This window comes from Humulus lupulus, chromosome 9 (genome assembly GCF_963169125.1).
Source record: "Humulus lupulus chromosome 9, drHumLupu1.1, whole genome shotgun sequence".
Lineage (NCBI taxonomy): Eukaryota > Viridiplantae > Streptophyta > Magnoliopsida > Rosales > Cannabaceae > Humulus > Humulus lupulus.
This window is the reverse complement of record NC_084801.1, coordinates 23,789,037-23,812,756: the sequence shown is the minus strand read 5'-3', so window position 1 is coordinate 23,812,756 and position 23,720 is coordinate 23,789,037. Positions and strand designations below refer to the sequence as shown.

At 35.5% G+C, this 23,720-nt stretch overlaps 1 long non-coding RNA gene and 1 pseudogene across 1 annotated transcript; both read right to left on the bottom strand.

Annotated features, from left to right (window-relative positions):
• Window positions 1-6,037: 6,037 nt before the first annotated feature.
• LOC133801520 (uncharacterized) lies at window positions 6,038-7,325 on the bottom strand. The gene is made up of 2 exons (XR_009876887.1): window positions 6,754-7,325; window positions 6,038-6,368 (listed from the first exon to the last, which is right to left on the bottom strand). It is a non-coding gene; the product is annotated as an uncharacterized LOC133801520 (long non-coding RNA).
• A 4,736-nt stretch (window positions 7,326-12,061) lies between these two features.
• Window positions 12,062-16,474, bottom strand: LOC133799520 (type II inositol polyphosphate 5-phosphatase 15-like; annotated as a pseudogene).
• Between the last annotated feature and the right edge of the window lie 7,246 nt (window positions 16,475-23,720).

Sequence of the window (23,720 nt, the reverse complement as noted above, 5' to 3'; positions counted from 1 at the left end):
CAGTATTGTCAACCGACGGCAGCGGTGGTGACGCACTTTGATTGGCAGCAGCATTGGTAGCACGCGCTCCCCTTTTGTGAACTGGAGGGGATTCATTGCTTTCAGGAACGAAGTTGGACGCATTGGCATATAAGCCTATCTAAACAAACATAACTCAGACCTATTAATTATGACTTTTTATGAAAGGAATTATATAAGCCTTCTTTTAATTAGGATGTGTTTCTATACTTAGAAAAATAAGCCATCTTTATTATTTTCTAAGTCTGTTTCTAATCATCCTATATGACTTAATTCTCAGGCTCGAAACTCGTCGTTGTTAAAAAGTGAACCATATTGAGGGAGGGCTGGGATCAATAAAATCGCTCCCACTACTATGGCCCCCTAACTCTCAATATAGAGAACCTAGTTCATTGATTTGTATCCACCCTCACCGAACATGGTCACTATTTATTATGATTGCAAAAGAAAATCAAACTCATACATGTCAACAAAATAACAATGATATTTATTTGGAAAAAGGTTTTTCACTAATTACAATCATAAATAAAATAAATAAAGAAACTAATCTATTCTAAAAATCGGGATCTTCTACATCTGATCCTTCATCTAGCATATCATCATCTATCTCCTCATAGTCATCATTATCTTGAGCCTCAAAATGCCCTCGAGGAAGATTCGTGAATATTCTATGTTTTTGCTCATTTGTAAATTGGAATTCCATTTTAGAAGTATGAGAAAATAATATCTCATAGCTATCGGTAATTCATCTTCGTCATCTATAGTCTCCCATATATCTTCTAAGGCTGTAATTACAGTAGGATAATCTCTAAAAATTCTAATCACTAAAACATATTGCTCCGTAGCTCTCATCATGATTTGCTTAGTTGCTTGGAGGTGACCTATCTCCCTGTGGAATAAGAGTAGTCTCCGAGTGATTCTTTCTAACACTCCTACGGTATTTCATAGCTCTCTAATTCTTTCCAAGGCCTTAATGGCTCGGATATCCTCATAAGTTAATGCTCCATTCATTCTTAACTGAAAACATAAAGCTTAAACGTTAGCTATACATATAAACATAATAACTATAACATAAATACTTACATTGGCGGTTAGATTTGGAGCTTGAGCGTGTGTATCAAGGAGAACTCCATGCGAATGAACAGTTGCTCTGATACCAACTGCAATGACCCAACTAATTCTAAGACCTTGAACCATTAAAACTATTATACATAGACAGTACTTTCGAGAAAACATACATAAGAAACATTCACAACTTTATTAAAAACTCTAAAGTAAATATTGAAATACATAAATGAATAGTATGTGATCCTATTGTTTGAAAACAAAACATAACTTTAAACTTAAATGAAATTTTTTACAAAGCTAAATGCGAAAAATACATAAAAACATAATTTAAAGACTAAAAACAACATCGTCCTCGAATCGTCACACAGTCCATCGAATCCCTTCTTTCTCAATACACAAGCCAAGCTACCACGAATCTTTCCGTCGCCATATCTATTTTCCTGCATACATAAAAATAAAGGAATGAGCCTAATGCCCAGCAAGGAAAATCTACTAATAACATAAAACATATACATAAACTATATCATAAACATATACTATAAACATATGTCATATACTACAATGGCCATCATACTTCTTGGAGTTTGTTAACTAAACAAGTCATATGCCCAATAGATTTGTGGGGCTTGCTAGCTAAGCAAGTCATATGCCCGTAAATTATTGGGGCTCGCTATCTAGACAACTCATTTGCCCAAGGACTATAAACATACTATACATAATGTATAACATAACATAACATAACATAACATAACATAACATAACATAACATAACATATAAACATATAGAATCTATCCTATTTTTCTTACCAACACCAGGATATTTGAGAACAAAGACGGGATTTGGAACACTCCTAAAACCAACAATAAGAATGTGAGTATTTCTAAAGAAAAGAGATGATAAAGAAGAGAACTAAACCACCAAGATGAAGCTTACCGAAAAGAAACCTTAAGTTCAAAGAACTTAAATACCTACCCAAGAATTGAAAACAATGAGTTAGGATCTGAATGAAAACTAAAGAAAACTAAAGAATTAAATTGAAATGAACTTAAGAATAGGAATACCTTTGGATGTACTAAAACCGAACTACACCTCGATATTGAAAACACACTCTATATCTCACTTCCCAAGTGTTTATAAAGCTTAAGATGATAAAGCTTTTATCCCAACCCAAGTGTTTATCACTCTATAGTAAACCTAGCAGCTTGAAGACTCTGAACACAGCTTGAAGAATGAGAAAAATGGCTGGGGACTAGGTCCTATTTATAGAGTTCAAGGAGTGAAACTACCTCCTTTTAGCTTGAATAAAATAATTAATATTAATTGAAAAATATTTGAATATTCGCTCAATAGATGCTTAAGACTCGGTCAAAAACGTTCAGAGGCTAGTCAAGAGGTTAAGGCTATTTTTAAAATTGAAAACCGAACTTTCAAAAATACATAGGTGGGGCCGATATATCGCCCCCTATAGGCGATATATTGCCTCTCCCAGTATTCCTGAGGCTGGTTCGATCATTCGTGCAAAATCGACGTGTTTTTCACATCTCTCTTGTGGCGGTATATCGCCCCTACAACTTCGATATATCGGCATACGCTGAAATATTAGACACGTAATTGCACTTTTTTAGCTTAATTTGAATTGGATAAACATCTTTGACAGAGTCATAATACGGTTTTAAAGCTGCTGGCAGGTCGTAGAGTTTTTAAATATTTCTTTTATAGAACTATTCATAAAAAATATTTAATTCCTTAATAAACATGCACATGACAAGTGTCGTGATCTTATTAGTTCTATCTAAACCTTATAGTATAATAAATGACATTCTTATAATCAGCAATATTAATCAAACCTTATGTTATAATTAATATTCTTAAACTATAGGTTAAACTTATAAAATTTATAAGTGTTGCTAGAGTGTTCAACTAAGTCCCGGTTTGAACCAAAATCCACAGTAACTATCATACTATAACTACTACTAGCTGTTACTACTACTACTACTACTACTACTACTATTTTACTAGCTAAGTAAAATTCTGGGACTCTACAATTATCTTGAATTTTAAAGTATAAAATAGTGGGGGTGTTGACTATGGTCAAACTCACAATTTTAATGGTGTAACTATTTTTTAATCAAACTATAGCTAGCAACAAGGTTTGAATAAAATAATGAGAGAATTATTAAGTATGGATACATGAGAAAAGAAATGATATTAATGGAATCATTTCCACATCTGAAGGGAGGAGACTTAGACTCCCTTAAGAGATTCGCAATTGATGATAATCTATCTTAATACTAGTAATCAAACTATTATTATGTTAAATAGGTAATAACAAGTCAATCAAGTGAATAGTAGTATTCAAAATTTTGTCCCATATGAGATATGAGTACTAGTGTGTTACCAAAATAATGTTTAAAACTGAAAATATTTTTAATAGAACTCAGTCTTGAAAGACAAGTATTTTAGGGTAACAAAATACTATAAGAGTTTTATCTATATAGATCTAGGGGTGGTGTTGCCCCTCATGAGAATTGTGAGTCATTCTTAAGAAAAGTCTACGAATAGAATTGGGTGGTGCACACGGCCATTAATGGTGCAAAAACAAGACATTGAGGTCTCAAGTGAACATAACAAAATTGTGTGTGCTATCACCAGTTTGTCATTAAGAAATAGTGATTCAATGCTTCGGCAACAAAAATTTCAACAAATTTTCTGATAATTACACTGAGGTAAAATTCAAGTCGAAAGACATTTTATTTTATGCAACAATGCAAATGTTTCTATAGAGAGTAATTATTTAATCACGTGGGGGATATTATATTTTAATATAATGTTTGATTGATTTAGTAAGCGTTATAAAAAGAGATTATTAAATCTAAGTAAGAGAATGTTATATTATTTCAAATAAAATAATAATAGATTAAATAATATGACAAAAGTATAATTTATCACACATTCTAGTCTTCGTATGCTAAACTTCCCTCTGTTTTACACTGTTTTATGATCAAGTATTTTTATTTGCTCAACTTGTCCAATAGTACTCATATTGTAATTTGACATTATTGTCTAGTGCTTTATTAATATATTCACCATGTACTGCATTTAAAATAAACCTTTTGTTTGCCACTATGATGGTCTGGTTGTCCTTTGATTAGGACCTTTCTTTTTCAATTATTTGCCCCTTTTTTTTAGCTTTAACCCTATATCACTCTTTATAGATATTAAAATGGTAAAATTTAAGTTGAAAGACATCTTATTTTATGCAACAATACAAATGTTTATATAAATAGTGATTATTTAATAAAGTGGGAAAATATTATATTTTAATATAATGTTTAATTGATTAAATAAGTGTTATAAAAATAAATTATTTAATCTAAGGAGAAAAATGTTATATTATTTTAAATAATATAACAATAGAGTAAATAATGTGAAAAAAAATGTGTTTTATCATACATTCTAGTCTTTATATACTCAACTTCCCTCTGTTTTACACGGTTTTGTGATCAAGTTTTTTATGTTTGCTCAACTTCTCCTGTAGAACTCATTGTAATTTGACAGTTAATGTCTAATGCTTTATTAGTATATATTATTATTGTTATTATTATTATTATTATTATTATATATATTCACCATGTACTGCATTTAAAATAAATGATGGTCTTGTTGTCCTTTGATTTGGACCTTTCTTTTTCAATTATTTACTCTTTTTTTAGCTTTAACCCTTCATTTGTCAGTATGTGAGTCTTTTTAGATATTAGTAAATTTCGGAAAATTCTTATTTCTAAGGGAAGGCACTGGTAAGAAATGGGTTTTAGGCATGTAAATTAATTTTTTTCTCAAATTTTTCTATCAGAGTGTTCATTATACTTATAATAAGTTTTTTGTAAAATTTTAGAAAAATCAAAATAATTTATAGTACCAAAAATAAAGTTTAAATAGTCTGTTTTTCCACGCATATATATATATAAAAACATACAGGCAATATACTATTTAAACCCTCATTTTTGCATTATAAATTATGAGAATTTTCTCAAAAAAATTCAGAAGTCTTAGTATGACTACAATAAACACCGTCATAAAGAAATATTGAGTAAATATTGATTTACATACCTAAAACGTGATAGTGTCTAACCATAACGTTCATTTTTAAGAATTTTACTATGAATTTTATTTTCAGCTCTTGTAAGAATTAAATGAAGGAAATGCTTTCGCCCTTGTTTCCATTTGTATTACCATACTATAAGTTTAGGAGGTATATAGACTTTTATTCATATTTTATTTATTTCACTTATCAAAAAGAAATATATAGTTCAAACAATAGCTATATGTCTGTATTGCTCACAACATTGGTAATTGGTTATTATATTTCTCCTCCTCATTATGAGGTGTGGGGAGTGATATAAGATGAGGTTTCAAAATTTTGTTTTCCCTTTCTACTTAACAATTTGATTTAAACAAACTTTTCAATAGTTATGTTATATTATATAAAAACCTTCATACTTTTCAAAGTTTGACATGGTACCATAATTTTAGACTGTAGTAAAAATATTAATACAACAGTTATGATATTATTGTAAAATGCAGTGTAGTACCACGTTCTAGCAAGAGACAACAGTTCAAATAAAATTGTCACCTCATGCACCACAAGGGACAATAGTTGATGTGCAAATGTCGTCTTCTTGAGTACATGATACAATAGTTCATGGACAATTATGATAACATGACATAACAGCTTTTAAGCAACTATCGTGCCATATGGTAAACGAGACAGCATAATGTTGTGGACTAATGTACCATACATAGAAAATGAGATTTCGTTTTCCTGCTTTAAACTACTACATTCATCATAAATTTCATGTATAATTACAATATAATTAAAATGTATTGTTGCCTTGACCATGTAAATCCATGTCTTAATAGTAGAAAAGCAATTAAAAAATTAACAAAAAATAATCTTTATATTTTTCTTTATTGAAACGTAGAGCAACTTCAATAAAATGGTATCAAAATACATGAGATTTGGGTAACCATTTAGTAGAGTTACATAATTACAATTATTAGTCTATGAAGCTAAATTACGAGCAAACAACTCATTTCTCAAATTCCTTCTACAATCAAACTACCAACAAGATGGAACAAAAAGGATGACTGAGTAAAGAGTTAACTTGCCAATAGCCTTTTTGAGTGACGGGAAATTATGTTCAATTCCCCTTGAAATAATAAGAAATTGAATGATAAAGTAAAACAACCACAGTTCTGTAATGAATTGCAGTTGATGTCCCTGCATTAAGAAGTAAAACCAAGTTCAGAAATTGTTTTGTTTAGTCACTGGAACAAAAAAACAATCAAATATTTCAAAAACAATCTTAATGTCATTTATTATGAGTACTGTATATATATATATATGAAACACTAATGTCTGAATCTAATATATATATATATAAATATCTGTAAAATGTACTTGATTATGTGTCGTGTGAAACTATATATGCGTATTTAATATAAAGGAAAAGATCTCCACCATTAGCAATGGAAGATATATATAGAAAGAAAGATTGTTATAGTTGTAGAATACTAAAAACGTTTAAGAAAATTTATTTCTTAGAATAGCAAAAAGACAAAAAAAAATCAGATCAGATTATAATGTTAAAATCAATAGTTTTTACCAAGCCATTGTAGCAACAGTGCCACCTGCAAAATCCCAAATATTTTTTTATTAAAAATTGCTAAAATCATATCAGTAGCACCGCCAGCTGCAACAAATTCAGACCACAAGATATGCAATTATAACCACCTAGTTACTCCAAAATCATATTACATTATCAAAGAACAAAAAAAAAAAAACAACGGAGAAGATTATAAAAAAAGAGAGCATATCAGATTAAAAAATGGAGCAAATTTAAAGCATATGCCACATGCGAAAAAAACCCCAAACAGAACACGAGCGCCCGTTGTTTGCCCAAGACCCCGAGCCCTAAGTCTTTTTCCCAGGACCCCCGAGCCCCCTGACCTTAAACAACGGAGATAGAGAGAAAGAGAGAGAGAGAGAGAGACCGAGCCTCCAAGACCCCCGAGCCCCCATTGTTTGCCCAAGACCACGAGCCCCCGTTATTCGTGTTGTTCGCTGGCGTGAGTGAGTGAGTGAGTGAGAGAGGGACCACGATGGAGAGAATGTGTGATAGAGAGATAGGCTGAGAAAGATGAGAGAACGACTGAGAAGAGAAAGAGATGGATTAGGGAAAAGTATATTACGTTAGCTATACTTTTATAAATATATTTTTAGGTTTTTATATTTATAAAATATATATTTAAATATAATAATTAATTTATTAATAGCTAATATTAAATATGATTAAAAAGTTAGATAAATTATTTAAATAATTTATGCTTAACTAAACTAATTTTAGTATTACAAATTATTGATTGTTAATTTGACAAGTTTTATTTCAATATTAATTAACTTTTTTTTGTAAATAATTGTTATTAGTTTTATAAGAAAAATAAATAAAATTAATACTATAACATCATAATAAATATCATTAATGATTTTTTATTTAAATTTTTTTATTAAATATATAATAAATAATTTAATTAATGATCAATATTACAAATTATTAAAAAATTAGACAATTATTTAAATAATTTATTCGACAAAACTCAAATTATAACTAATATCTATTCTATGTTACAAATTATTAATTTATAATTTTTTTATGAATATATTTATATAATATATTATATTATATTAAAAAATATATAAATTTGTTCATACTTGATTAAAAAAATTGTATTAGATGAGACAATAGATTTCGTAGAAAAGTCATCTCGTGTTAAAAGTAGATATGCTACAACAGTCTCACCAGAATTGTCGTCTTGTGTAAGTTTGCATGACACGACAGTTCAAGAGCTACTGTTGTTGTAACGCCCTAGATAGTCAAGACCGCTACACTGTGTACTTATAAAGGTGCAGGACTTGCTAATCAAGTCATTTAGTTAAAAACGTTTTAGCTAAAATCATTAATGCGCTAGGGCTAAAAAGTTTTGGTCTCAAAATATATTTTTCATACAACTAAACATTTTACATATGGGATCCCAAAAGAAACAGCATTTAAAAGCTAGTTTACAAAAATTCCAGAGCACAAATAACCACTAGCCATTCTAAAAGCAAAACAGACGTTTATGATTCTCATGTCCCTTTCTCCCCTCAACTGTGGCGGCTGAGCAGCTGTTCATGTACATTCTGCTCTCAGAACTCCCCGAATCAGGGCTGATCAAGCTTGCCCTTGCCTTTACCTGCACCACGAAGCACCCGTGAGCCAAGGCCCAGCAAGAAAACATATCATATTGTATAACAAGCAATAATAACATTTGGATAACCCCTTAGGCATGTTCATATATTTAACATACCACAATAATCACAAAGCATGAAGATTCAACCAAAGATTCAGCTAATCAACACCCAGCTATACAGCATAACAATCCACCAATCGATAATGACAATCAAATCACATGATAATCAGGGTCGACACCTTAGGTCGCACCCTCTGTATACCCCACTAACTCCGGCCCGCTTAAACCGAGATCAGTGCATTATAAGCTGTCCTCAGCTACCAGTGGCCGAGCCGCGCCCTGTGCGCTAGTGTAAACCTCGGCACTCTTAGGCCGTTTTTTTTTTTTACTATTTACATGGCATAATACCATCCTTCACAAAGCATACAAAATAGGGAACCCTTAGTCCCATTATAAATCCACAGCCAGGTACAGTTTTCTTACCTTTAGTTTCCAAATAATCTGGTTACGTGAGATGCCTCTTGAGCACGATCCATTTCCCGAGCCCCTAGCTTAAACCTAGTCACAACCAAGATAAGGGATACCATTAATAATTATAAAAGGGCTTCTAAATAAGGTTCTAGTCTCCGAAACATCAAAATCCACCAAGCAGGGTAGTAGATTTGATCCCGAGCACTCTAGGTTAAATTCCGATGTTTAAAATGCCAAAATCCCAAATTCCCTTAAGGGTCGCAGCTCTAGCCTCCCATGCCGCGGCATGGCCCTCAAACAGAGCCCTCCCACACTCAGAATCAGACACGGGCCGCGACCCACCCTCCTTCCTTAACACACTTCAGCTTCATAGGGCCATGGCTCACCAAGAACTATGCCACGACCCGACCCCTTCGAACCCAGAAAAACCTCCATTTTTTACTCTCAAACCCCACTCAAAACCATCCAAAACTATCCCATTTCCACAACTCAATTATCAAAAAACTTCTAACATGATTCCAACAACATAATCCAACGAAAACCCAGCCTAGAAAACCATCAAAATCCCACTTTAATCTCTGAAATCCAAAAGCTTAAAAACAACAAAACTAGTCATAAAAACTCAGAATTCAAACACTAAATCATGAATTGGAGCTTACCTTCTTTGATAAAACAACTTTCTTAAAGATTCCTGAGCTAACTTCGAAGTTTCAGCCTCAATTCAATCCTTCAATATCAAAATCCATAAACACCTCAAAAACCAGCCATAATCACAAAATTAATCACCATGCACAAAGCTTATGACCTACCTTAATCCTGGTTGAACCCTTTAACTAAACACTAGACTAATCCTTCACAAATTTCAGCTCAATCCACTGAATTCTAGCTGAGTTTTCCTTAAGTTTTCTGTAGTGTTCTTTAAGTGAGAAAGGAAGAAAGAGGGAAGGTCGGTTCCTTTGTTTCCACTGAGTTCTGAGTTTTTACTTAGTCTATCCTTAGGTAATTAAGTTAATCCCGAGGCTCGGGGTACCGGAAACATCCCCGAGGGCAAAACGGTAAAATTCCCCAGTATTCCCACCTAAGCTTCCTAACCTCAAATATATCTCAAATTATTTATTTCCATAACCCGATAACCTAAATAACCATCCAACACCTGAAATACCCCTTGACTTGCCCAAATTCAAGTACTAAGCCCCATTGTGACTTTCCCGCTAACTAGCTCCCTAGGATCGCCTCAAGTCGCATGCTACAGACTTACCCACATAATAATGTGTTTCTCACAAATATAACATATAATCACATTAACATTCATACAACCATACAAGCATGCTTATTATATAATCACGATTTAAACTTAATAAATTCACACATAAACAAATTATGTCCTCCCGGCACACTAATCAAGGCCCTTAAGCCTTATTAGTAATTTTGGGTCATTACAACTATCCCCTCCTATTGAGAATTTCGTCCCCGAAATTTACCTGAATAACTCGGGATATTGATCCTGCATCACTGTCTCTATCTCCCAGGTCGCTTCCTCCACCTTGATTTTTCTCCACAATACTTTAACTAACGGAATCGTCTTATTCCGTAGAACTTTATCATTCCAATCCAAAATCTGAACCGGTCGCTCCTCATAGGACAAATCTATCTGCAACTCTAAGTCCTCATACTTCAATACATACGTCGAATCTAAGACATACTTCCGCAACATAGAGACATGGAATACGTCGTGAAATCCCAACAACGACGGTGACAAGGCCAACCTGTAAGCCACCTGTCCAATCCTTTCTAAAATCTCGAAAGGCCCAACAAACCGAGGGCTCAGCTTGCCCTTTACTCCAAATCTTCTCACCCCTCGCAATGGTCAAACTCGCAGAAACACATGGTCCCCAACCTGAAACTCCACATCTCTACGCTTAGGATCATCGTAGCTTTTCTGTCTACCCTGCGAAGCAAGCATTCTGGCTCGAATCTTCTCAATAGCTTCACTTGTCTTCTGAACCATATCTGGCCCCAAATACTTCCTCTCACCCATCTCGTCCCAATGAATGGGTGATCTACATTTCCTTCCATATAGCAACTCATAAGGAGCCATTCCAATCACGGACTGATAACTGTTGTTATACGAAAATTCAATCAACGGGAGATACTTACTCCAAGATCCCTCGTAGTCGATCACACATGCCCGAAGCATATCTTCCAACACCTGAAACGTCCTCTCAGACTGCCCATCAGTCTGAGGATGAAAGGCTGTGCTAAACTTCAACTGAGTCCCCGTGGCTTTCTACAGAGCTCCCAAAAACTTAGAGGTAAAGATAGGGTTTCGATAAAATACAATGGACTTAGGAACCCCATGGAGATGAACGATCTCCCTCACATACAACTCTGCATACTGTTTCATTGTGTACGTCGACTTCACTAGTAGAAAATGAGCTGACTTGGTGTATCTGTCCACGATCACCCACACCGAGTCATGAAGCACTACAAGAAAAAACAGTATTCATAACACTTAAAAAGTGCTATCTGGGACTATTGATAGCACTTCTGAAAATGCTAACGTAGCCCATGTTATTAAAAGTCCAGTCTTTTCTATAACATTTTTTGAATGTTATGTTTGGTGTTATCTTAAACTATTCAATAACACATTTTTAGGTGCTATAATATTCAAATAATAACATTTAGATAGAGTTTTCGATTATAAATTTGAAGTTTAATCTTGTATTTTTTTCATAACACTTTTCAACTGTTACATTTGATTATTTTGATAACATTTTTAGTTTGTTATATTATATAAACCATAACGATTTTTTACGCTTATAATATGCTTTTAAATCATAACATATAGTAATAAAATTTTAAATTTTATTTTGATAAGTATACTTATATGGTTTTTTTTTAATTAAAAGATTTTCATTATTGTATTTTGATAAAAAAAATTCAAAATTAATCATAAAATGTAATTCTCAATAGATTGATAAACCATAAGTATTACATTAAACAATAACTAATTCAAACTATAAATGTGTCTACTTCATGAGATCTTAGTTCTAACTTAAGTTTGAAAGCATAACATAATAAAGTTTTATAATCTTGAACAATTTTTACTTCAAAAATGAAAAATAGAAACACAACTTTATAGTAATTTTCCTAAACAAGAAAAGTTTTTGGTCATTGAAGATGAGAGAAATACAACATCCATAAAGTTGACCATTACAAAAACAACAATAACAACATGATACAACATCGATCATGTGCAATATCCATTGTGCTCCAGTATCCAGCTTCCCACCAAAAAAACTTAGTAACATACACCAGCATCAATATGGTATTAACAAGCATTGAATCAGCCACTTTTCCGTTCACTTCATACTGGTAAAAAGAAAAAAGATAGACGTTAAATACTAGCAAAAGAGCTAAAGAGTGTGTCCACAAAGCAATCTGTTGTAGAAGTGTAAAACAGGAAGGTCGGGTCTGATTTAGAGGTAAGAAATAACCACCAGGCCAGCTGCACGGGCACACAGTAAAGTAAGATTAAGTGTTCTTTTTGTTCAAATGAATTATACAGAGAAACAATCCTTGAACAAGAGGGAAAATGCATTTAATAGATCACTTCCTCTCTATATGTTTCTTAAATTACAAATTTATCAGGATTAGAAATGTCTTTCTAAATTCTTTTACTGATATTTCTTAGCACTAGTGGTGTAGCTTTGCAACAAATTTAAAATTTGAACATTATATCACTAATATATATATAACTGAAAAATAAAACGAGCAAAGTAATAAAAACACAGTATAATTTTGTAATCCTCTCAACCAAACAAAATAAGAACCTGCAAAAGTATAACTATTGTTCTTTTTTAAAAGCAAAACAAGTTACCTCAAGCCAACGAGGAAAGCCAAAGGAGCCTCTAGGACAATGATCTGATGCAAGCCCATCCTCATTAACGATAGTTTGTCCTTCACAAAGGATTTAAAATAATGCATCTCTTTCCCCACATTTATTAGTAATACGCAAGATCGATGTGTCCTTGTTTTGAAGAATTATGTTGTTTGTGCTGATGATCGTTTCGGGAATCTTGCACAGTTTTTCAAGTATAGCTTTGACTTTCTTATTTGTTCCAAGAATCTCTCCAAGCTCCTGTCTCCTAACTGATTCATCAACTCGTGCAATATCAACAGCAAAGATGCAGCGGATAGGCTTATGATCACTGTCTGTCACATCCATGCAACCCTCATACCTATCAAACAGAAGATGGCAGGTATTTAAGTATAAAACCATGGTGTCAGTGTATCCTAGACAGGAGTAGAAAAGATATCAGTATAAGTTGTCACAGGTGTTAGTCCAGTACACAAGAAATTTTAATAAAATTATTGAGCATTTTTTCTCAACTCTGTTCCCTCCCTTCATATGTGTGATTTGAAGTTTTGAACATCAAATTTTGAGCAGATTAATATGAACTAAAGAGCTAGAGACTTAGCCAGAAACAAAACTGATGAGCTTCTTTTGATAAGTACATGCATCCAAATATGGCCTTGACAATCACAACCCTATTAAATACAGAATAAAGAAATGCATCCCTGTAAACCCGTAGAAATTTATCTAGTATCGCACTGGAAGAATTTAAGGGGGTTCTAAAGGCCACCTGGATGGCCTTAGACCAGATAAAAAATTATGAGATACATTCCATTTGTTTTTATACTTTATTGCAATTGGGAAAAAAAAATATATGTTACATATTACAATCACTTACTGCAATATTGAGGAAACTACAGGACAGTTCAAACTGCATTCTGATGCAGTGGTTGAACGGCTATCACGGTATATGATTCTATCACACCAAGCTGGAATTCGCTTCTTTTCACCTGAATCATACCCTACAAAAAGATAATTTACAAACAAGTCAATTATTTCCGGAAGCTTTTTATCAGCATCAATGAAAAGCTCTATAGCAGGAACGAAAGCCCACCTACAAGATTTTTTTTACCTGCTAAACACCTGATTAGAAGAGATACAAACTACCCCAACCACCCGTCTCTCGAACAGTTCAATTGGCATAAACTGAACAATACTACTTGCACAGAAAAAGTTACCTGCTAAACCAACTTGGTGTCTTTCAAACTTGTATGTGGGAGGAAACCTAATATCTGCCTCACACATTCCTTGAAAGACATTTCCAGCTTCCATTTCTGCTCTAAGTTGATCCTTTTCTCTAAGCCAATCGAAACATCTTTGTGACACAAAATCTCTAGCTTCATCACAAGATATACCATCTAATCGATAATTAAGATCACCAAGATATATGACCATGTCTGCCTCAGATAATTCAGGCATCCCTTCAGCAGAGTAGGAAACACCAGTCTGTGAAGACAACAATGCTTCATAAAATGAACTGAAACTATTTAACTTTGAAAAAAAAAATAACTCAGACCAATTTAGCATGCTACAGTGATGACATGTACATACAGTTGTATTTCGAAGCACCTGAGCAGCACATGAAGCACTAGCTGCAACAGAAAGGAGCAATGGCAATCCAGATCTATAAATAAGCCAAAATAAATACATTGAGAAGACAAGCGAACTAAAAAAGAATAGGTACAATATTGTACCGGAAGCGGCATTGAAGAGATTAGTTGGTCGACTGAAGGACATTGTCTAGTATACATGATCAAAGTCTGCATTGCGACGATTAACCGCTTCTAGATGTGCAGCGAAGTGATAGTTAACAAAGCACATTATTCGATCATACACTCTCATCCTCAAACCAACAGCTCCCTAAAAAAAAGTCATCAATTTCTATTTAGACAAAAGGCAGTTCACATATTTACTTATGTTGAGTATATGCATCAGCAGGCATGAACATATATAGATCTATAAGCCAAACAGAAACCATAAAGAAACCGTTTGGAAACCATCAAGTCTTTGAATGAATAAAAGTAACAACAATGTATGCATCACAATCATGTCATTCAAATTAACATAAAGAACCTACCTTATTACCAATGGCACGCCCAAAGCCACACAGAACTACTGCTACATCAACATCTCCAACATAAGCTCTAATATCAGTTCTCACCCTAAAGGATGACATTCAACAATCATTAATGAAAAATCTTAACTGACAAAGAGACCATAAAAAGATTAAGTAGGCAGAATGCAAAAGCATGGAAGAGAAGAACAAAAAAATCTTAAATATAAGGTTTCTATCCTTATTCCTGAGAAAATCTAGTTCGAGACAAACAAACTAAAAATTACCCACTTGATTTTAAGAAAGTAAGAAACAACTGAGTTCACTTGAGATACAGTTAGTAATAGGTTAAATACTTGAAGTTATTAAGGAGTTAATCAGACACGGCACTTAAAAAATGGTGACGCAAAATTAAGTCTCTACATCTGAGACATTGAAAAAATAATAACAATAACAATTCACAAAAGAGATTTTGATAGAAAATACCAACCATGCAGCAATAAGCAAGCCTACTAACTGCCTAGAACCAACTCGTTCAAATGTTGATCCTCATCCAATGTTTTGTCAATCATATCCAGCCACCACTGCCCAACATAACTCCCCTCAAGACCTACCTACAGTCAGGAAACAAGAAAAGTCATTATAAAAAGAAACAGATATTTAATGCGCTAAAAAAACAAAAGAAATAAATAATCATAAATCATGTTATAATTCCATGTATTAATTCCTTTAATTAATTCTAAGAAAAAAGGCTCGTGATTAGTTGAACATTCACCTCTCATTTTCATTGCATAATTAAATTTTATTCTTTTCCCAGCATTCATCAATCAAATTATTCTTAGATTTACATATTATATTGCATGGGCAAGAGCGCTTAATGGAAGCATTAAAGTATCAAAGTTAGCAGATAAACAAATAGCATTTACAATTTTACATACCCACATATATAAAAGTACAACTTATGATTAAATTCAGTGTCTAAGATATTGGCTTCAATCATGTTCATTAAAAAATCATCAAGAACATATTGTGCCCATAATATAAGTTATGATTGGTCAAGAACTTCACAAACAATTATTTGAAAATGTCATCTTATATTCATATTGTAAGAGTTCAAAAAAAAAAAATTCCACCAAAACTATTTTTAGACGTGTAGAAAGCAAATAGTGGGAAGCGGGAATGTAGGGGTACCATAATGCAAAGGATAAATAACCAGCAGTCCACACTTTGGCTCTGGAATCATCAGATAAGAGGTACTTGACATCGGAATTAAAGACATTGACGAAACCATTTGCAGCGAGTTGGCCCCTTGGGTCAATGAAGGACCTCTCTACAAGTAGTGCAGCCATGGGCCTTTCTTCAACAGTTAAAGATAAAGATCTTTCAATAGCTTCCCAAGGCCATATCTTAATAGCACCAGCCTCTGAACCCGACCACAGGTCTCCCTTGGAACAGCAAAAGTCAAGACAAAATTTTCTTTAAGCCAAAGAAATGAAATTTGGGCAATAACAAATGTAAATGATAAAGTTAAATCATAACACTGCGGATCCAGTTGAGGTACCATATGCTGTGATAATGAGAGAGAGAATGAGGCCTCTATGAGCCTGCCACGACAAGCTTTCCTTGAAATTGGTTCGAGTTCCAGAAGCAGCAGCATCCTTGAAATTGGTTCAATCTACTGATGAATTCATAAGTAAAATTTTCATATATCTGAAGCTAATGTCAATTTTTTTTTTCAATCAACATGAAAGGAAAAGTTCTCAATTAAATATATGGGATCAATACATATTATATTGGGTTACCTGGGTCTTGGTTTAGCTGCTCCGTGCTCGCGTGTGCTCCAACAGCTCAACGGGAAAGAGTGAAGAGAGACTAAACATGGTGTTGTTCAGTCGGACTTTAGAGTATCGGGGCTTGAGGAAGAGAGAGTCGATAGACTCTATTAGAGAGAGAGCTTTAGCTAGGCATGGTCATGGCATGATGGAGAGAGTCAATAGACTCGGTGAGAGAGAGCGCAATGGAGAATGGAGAGGGAACTGATAAAATGAAGGCGAGAGAGAGAGGATGAGGCGTGATTAGGGTGAGCTGAATCCGAATGAGAGAGAGAGAGGAAACCCAAATGATATTTTTCATTTTCATTTGGCGGTAAGTATTTTCACTTGCCGCCTTTAGGGTAAAATTTCAGCTTGTTTGTTTTTATTAGTATATATTTATAGCACTTCTAAATATATGTAATATTTTGACGTAATATATAAGCAAAATTGTTGTAGTGAAGTCCTACCGTCCAGGGTAGACCTCCCACAAAATCCATGGTAATTGTCCTCCCACTTCCACTCTGGGATACCTAAAGGCTGAAGTAACCCTGCTGGTCACTGATGCTTAGCCTTCACCTGCTGACATGTCAAACATCTGGCCACATACTCTACCACATTCTTCTTCATCCTAATATAATGTCTGTAGATCCTGATACATCTTTGTGGTACCCAGATGAAGCGAGTATGGCGAAGTGTGAGACTCATCCATTATCTCTCGTCTAATCCCTTCATCTGTCGGAACACAAATCCGCCCCTGATATCGAAGCATACCGGTCTCAGAAACAGAATAATCCTTAGCTATCCCCGCTAAGACATTCTATCGAACTTCTTGTAGCTGTGCCTCCACCAATTGACCCTCCTTGATCCGCTCCAGCAGGGTCGACTGCAAGGTAATATTGGCCAACCAACCCACCACCAGCTCTATCTTTGCCCTGGCCATCTCATCTGCTAATTCTCTGGAGATCTGAACAGAACTAAATAACTACCTTGAGCCCCTCCGGCTCAATGCATCTGCCACTATATTGGCTTTCCCTGGGTGGTAAAGAATGTCACAATCATAATCCTTCACCAACTACAACAAACATCTCTACTTCATGTTCAGATCCTCCTAGGTGAAGAAATACTTCAAACTCTTATGATCAGTGTATATCTCGCACTTCTCCCCATACAAATAATGTCACCATACCTTCAGTGCGAATACCACTGCTGCTAGTTCCAAATCGTGGGTAGGATACCACTACTCATACTCCTTCAACTGCCGTGATGCATACGCTATAACCTTCTCATTCTGCATCAACACACAACCTAGACCCATCCTCGACGCATCACAGTATACCACAAACTTTCCTTCCTCCGAAGGAAGACTTAACACAGGTGCAGTAACAAGTCGTCGTTGCAATTCTTGGAAACTGTCCTCACACTTCTCTGACCAAACAAACTTTTGGTTCTTCCGTGTTAACTCTGTCATCGGCGAAGTAATCTTCGAGAATCCCTCTACAAACCGCCTGTAGTAACCCGCTAACCCGAGGAAACTGCGCACCTCCAAGGCATTCCTTGGCCTCGGCCAATCTCTCATTGCTCCCACCTTGGATGAGTCCACCTTAATCCCCTCTGTGCCAACTATATGCCCAAGAAAAGTCACCTCTGGCAACCAAAACTCACACTTCTTAAACTTAGCATATAACTGATGCTCCCTTAACCTCTGTAAAACTGTCGAAGATGTCGCTCGTGCTCTGCCTCTGAACTGGAGTACACTAAGACGTCGTCGATGAAGACAATGATGAACTGATCCAAGAAGTCCTTGACCACCCTGTTCATTAGATCCATGAAAGCTACCGGGGCATTGCTCAAACCAAAAGACATGACCAAGAACTCATAATACCCGTACCGCGTTCGGAAGGCCGTCTTTGGTACGTCCTCATCTTTGATCCTCAGCTGGTGATAACCAGATCAAGGATCAATCTTTGAGAACACCATCTTTCCCTGAGCTGATCGAACAAGTCATCGATCCTTGGTAGAGGGTATTTATTCTTGATAGTCAACTTGTTCAATTCCCTGTAGTCTATGCACATTCTTAGAGTCCCATCATTCTTCTTAACAAACAAAACTGGAGCGCCCCATGGAGAGTAACTAGGCTTGATGAATCCCAAATCCAGAAGTTCTTGCAGTTGTATCTTCAATTCCTTCAACTCTGCTGGTGCCATCCTATATGGTACTCTTGATAGTGGTTCTGTCCCCGGTGCTAACTCAATAACAAATTGAATCTCCCTGCGAGGCGGCAATCCTGGTAACTCCTCAGGGAATACACCTAAAAGCTCACAAACCACCCTAGTCTCTCCCGGCCCCACTGGAAACATCTTGGTAGTGTCCACTACACTAGCCAGAAAACCTATACATCCACCATGTAACAAGTCTCTAGCTCTCAGTGTAGATATCATGGGTACGCGGGGTTTGCATACCGCACCCACGAAGACTAAAGGATCCTCACCCTCAGGCTCAAAAGTTACCATCTTCTTCCTGCAGTTAATAGTAGCCCCATACCTGACCAGCCAGTCCATTCCTAAGATCATGTCGAAATCCTCCATATCTAGCTCAATCAAGTCAACCGAAAGCTCCCTACTATCAACCAGCATTGGCAACGCCCTAATCCACCTCTTCGAAACTACCAGTTCCCCAGTAGGCAATAAAGTCCCAAACCCCGTAGTCCGATACTCACTAGGTCTACACAATCTATCAATCATTTTACTAGAAACAAAGGAATGCGTAGCACCAGAGTCAATCAATACAGTAAAAGGAGAACCAGCGCTAGAAAGCTGACCTGTCACTACCGAGGGACTAACCTTGGCCTCCGCCTGTGTCAAGGTGAACACTCGAGCTGGAGTCAAGCTGTCCACCTTTCTTGCTTCCCCTTTCTTCACTGTTGGGTAGTCCTCTTGAGGTGCCCCACTGTCCCACACACATAGCAAGCCTTGGCCCAACATTCGCCCTGATGGCATCTTCTACATCTCGGGCACTCTGGATAACTCTGCCATGACTCACTGCTGCCCTGGCGGCCACCCTGACCACCCCAACCCCTCCTATCAGGACCAGCAGCGGTCGAAGTGTCAGGAGTCTTCCTCTTAAAGTCACTGGGGACTCCACTCCTACCTGACCCAAAATAAGGAGGCACCACTCTGTGACCCTTGCGCCTCACTGCACTTTCCTTCCCAATCTTGTTCTCTGCTTCCTCAGTGGTAAGAGCCTTCTCAACAGCCTTGGCATAAGTTGTCCCCCCAGGAACTGTCGTAATCCTCACATCTCGGGCTATCATAGCATTAAGCCCTCTGATAAATCTGTCCTGCCTAGCTGCATCTGTAGGTACAAGGTCTGGTGCAAATTTCGCAAGTCTATCAAATTTCAGGGCATACTCAGTAACTGTCATGTTGCCTTGCACCAAACCCACAAACTCATTAACTTTTGTTGCCCGAATGGCAACATTGTAGTATTTCTAGCTGAACAAGTCTTTAAATCCTTCCCAACTGAAAGCAGTGACGTCCCTGGTCTGTGAAGCCACTTCCCACCAGATGCGGGCATCCTCTCTCAACATATATGTGGCACAGGCCACTCTGTCATGTCCCTTTATCCTCATGATGTCCGGGATAGTTGTAATCATAGTCAACCATTGCTCGGTCTTCAGTGGGCCAGGTCCTCCCTCAAAAATTGGGGGCTGCTGCTTCCTGAACCGCTCATATAATGACTCCCACCTATTCCTAACCTCTCCTGGCTGTACAACTGGTACCACTGCAGGTGTTACGATAGGGGCAGCACTCCCTAATGGAGCCTACTGTCGTAGCAGACGAATCTGTTCGTCTTGGCTCTGTAACCGCGCTTGCATATCTGACATAAGTTGATGTCAGTTCTTAGGGAGTGGTGGAGGGATCTGGCCCTGGTCATCACCCCTGGTCCGAAACCTAGTGTCGGCTAGTCGAGTAGATTTTCTTGGACGCATAGCTATCCAAGTCAATTTGTAATCAATGACTCGGCAATCAGACCATGATGACAGGGTAAAAGCTTCTCCAAAATTCACCAGAGGAACATAACCAATCATAAGCAATCAATATATATGCATTTATCCACATGCATCGGCTTTGCTAATAAGCATGCCCAATCATTTCCACACAACAGCTAAGATATAAACATCGGATCCATCCATACACAATATGTAGTTAATCATCCAAATATTCTTTTACATGCACGACGATGCTAATAAGCATGCCTCTTTTACATTCACACAGTAGTCAAGGGCCAGGCCCTATCAGTATCTCATGCTTTCTATTAATCCAATAAATAACAACACTCATAATTCATTCCAAGCATACAACCATATAAGCACATATACACATTACCAAAGTAAGAGAAATCCTCGGCCTATGCGGGACATGCGGGACATTCCTGCTTAAGGGGAAAGTAGGAGAAATCCTTCTCCGTCTGCCCATACCAATGTTCCACGGACATGTGTTGAAAATCTGGATCCTCGGCCTCAACCGCGAGCTGTGAGCTTCGCGAATGGAATTTATTAGACTGAAAGTTGTTGAAGTGGTAGGTCTGGTAAGTCCGAGGGCGATCTAAGAAATCATCTATGTTTGGCACAAAGCCCTCGATATGATCCATAGCCTGATCTGCGTGATCGCCTAAATTCATAGAGAAGAAATTCAGCTCGAGATGAGGGTGTTAGTTATACTCCTCAAGAGGGATGTCCTTCCAAAGTACGTGATAATGGGAATGTCCCACAAAACCAAGCTCGAGCTTGGAGGGACAACATGTTAGGAGTGTGTCCTAAAAGCATGTAAAGACATTTGTTTTTTTTTTTCTGTGAATAAATAAATACAATGGTTTATTATTATTGTCATATTTAGATTGTTAAATTATTGTTTGAATAATTTTGTAAATATAAGAAAAATTCCATATTCATTATTGAGGATGTGATCTTGTATTAGTACGAGAGAATTAAGATCACATGAATGAATAAAAATGGTCAACAACGACAAATTAAAGTTATGGAATTCTTTAATTGGAGTTGCAAGTACGGTTTACTGAGTATCATAATGATACAAATAATCTAGATTCGGATTATTGATGTGGTAAGACATCTCGGTAAAGGTGCTTTATATAATATGATTATATATGACATGGATCGATGTGAATTAAAGTCTTTATCCAAAAACCATTTAACAATAAAGACTTGTAATTCATATCATAACTGATGATCATTTATAGATCAACCTAAATCCTGAGTGTTCATGAACTCCTGTTCATGTTTATTAAATCTTTTGATTCACTCGTTAAGGTCTCTTCAAAGAATGAGGCTAATGACTTTTGTTTTGGAGATTTAATATCATGGATGGCTGGGAACATGTATCAACAACACGAAATCTAATCTTTCCTAACGGATCGTATATTAGTTCCCTTAAGGGTTAATTCTGGAACTGAATGATTTTGAGCTCAAATCTATAATTAGATTATAGATTAATTATTCACTAGTGAATTAATGGTACTTAAGGAATAAGAAATAAATTAGAAAGGTTAAATGGTAATTCTCCCATTCTAATTTATGAACTAATTAATTATAGGGTTGAACTATTGTAAGATGGTTATATCAATGGACGACTTAAGAAAAAGATTTCTGTAAAAGTATATCTATAACATAAAGAGTGCAATTCTGAATTCATAGTGGAGTAATATCAGAATTAATAAATTAACTATTATAATTAAAGAGTTTAATTATTTAGTTTCAATTTATTGGAGCTTAATGTTATAGGTCCATGGTCCCCAGAATGGCTCAAACAATCACTGTCAAAGGCAAATACAAAAATGGGCAAAAAGGACTTATGTGATAAGTAAAATATTTTTCTATGTATCAAACATAATTATTGTTTAATTATGTGTAATTAATTAATTAAGAATTAATTAATTATTTGATTTAACAAAAATATAATTAATTTTGAATTAATTTATTTTTGCGATTTTTGGTATTTAAATAATAATAAAAATTGGGAAAAATCACATGCATGCATATGCATGTGGTACACGTGTGGCACAGTGCACATGCACTGTGCTACATGCATAAGAGATAGACTTGGTCTCTTGATTCCACAATTTTAGTTATTTAAATATTAAATAAATAATGAGATATTTTGATTTGATTTAAATATTATTATTTAAACAAAAATCTGATAACTGATCAGTTATTTTGAATTTGTTTAAAATAACAAATATTTTAATATATTTGATATTATTAAATATTGGATATCAGTTTTCACAGAACGTAAGTTTTCAGAGATAGAAAAATATCTAGGATTCTCTCAGAGAAAAAGATCAGTGACAAAATCAAAGGTCATTGTTCTTCACAAAACCTAGGTCCAAACTTTATCAGATCTCATGTGTTGAGAATATCTGATAAATAGTTATTGTCTATTTTTGTATAGCGAGCCCACACTCGTTCTTTGGGTGACTGAGAACATTTTGGAAGATCTTGGTGTGAGATCTCAAGGATTCAGCCATACGAAAAGACAGCAGCAAGGAAGGACCTGAGGTAATGTTTCTATTCTTGTCCTTGATTCAATACATATATGAGTGTGAAGAAGTAGATCTAGAAATCTTATGAGATTAATCTGACAATTTGATTGTTGTTCCGCTGTGCATAATCTCTGATTTGATCAATAAAAACCAACAAATGGTACCAGAGCCATCTTCACATATATATGTATTGAATCTGTGTGGGTTTAATTTTATGCATTTATTTATGAATGGATGGCTTAATGTGATTGAATGCGTGGGAATGTTGAATCGTTAATTGTATGGTGTTTTTGGGTTAGGATTTGTTTATGATTAGATCATTGTGTAAGCCATTAAAGGGCATAGGATTTATGTAATTTTATTTGGTTTTTGATACCATAAAAATTGTAATTCCGATCACACAAAAGTCAGAATGGAGCCCGGAATTTAGAAATCAGCCACCGCACCTCCGAGGCCAACCTCCGAGCCACTGCCCGACGTCGTACGGATGTCGTACGGACGCCGTACGGACGGCCGTACGGACATGTCCGTACG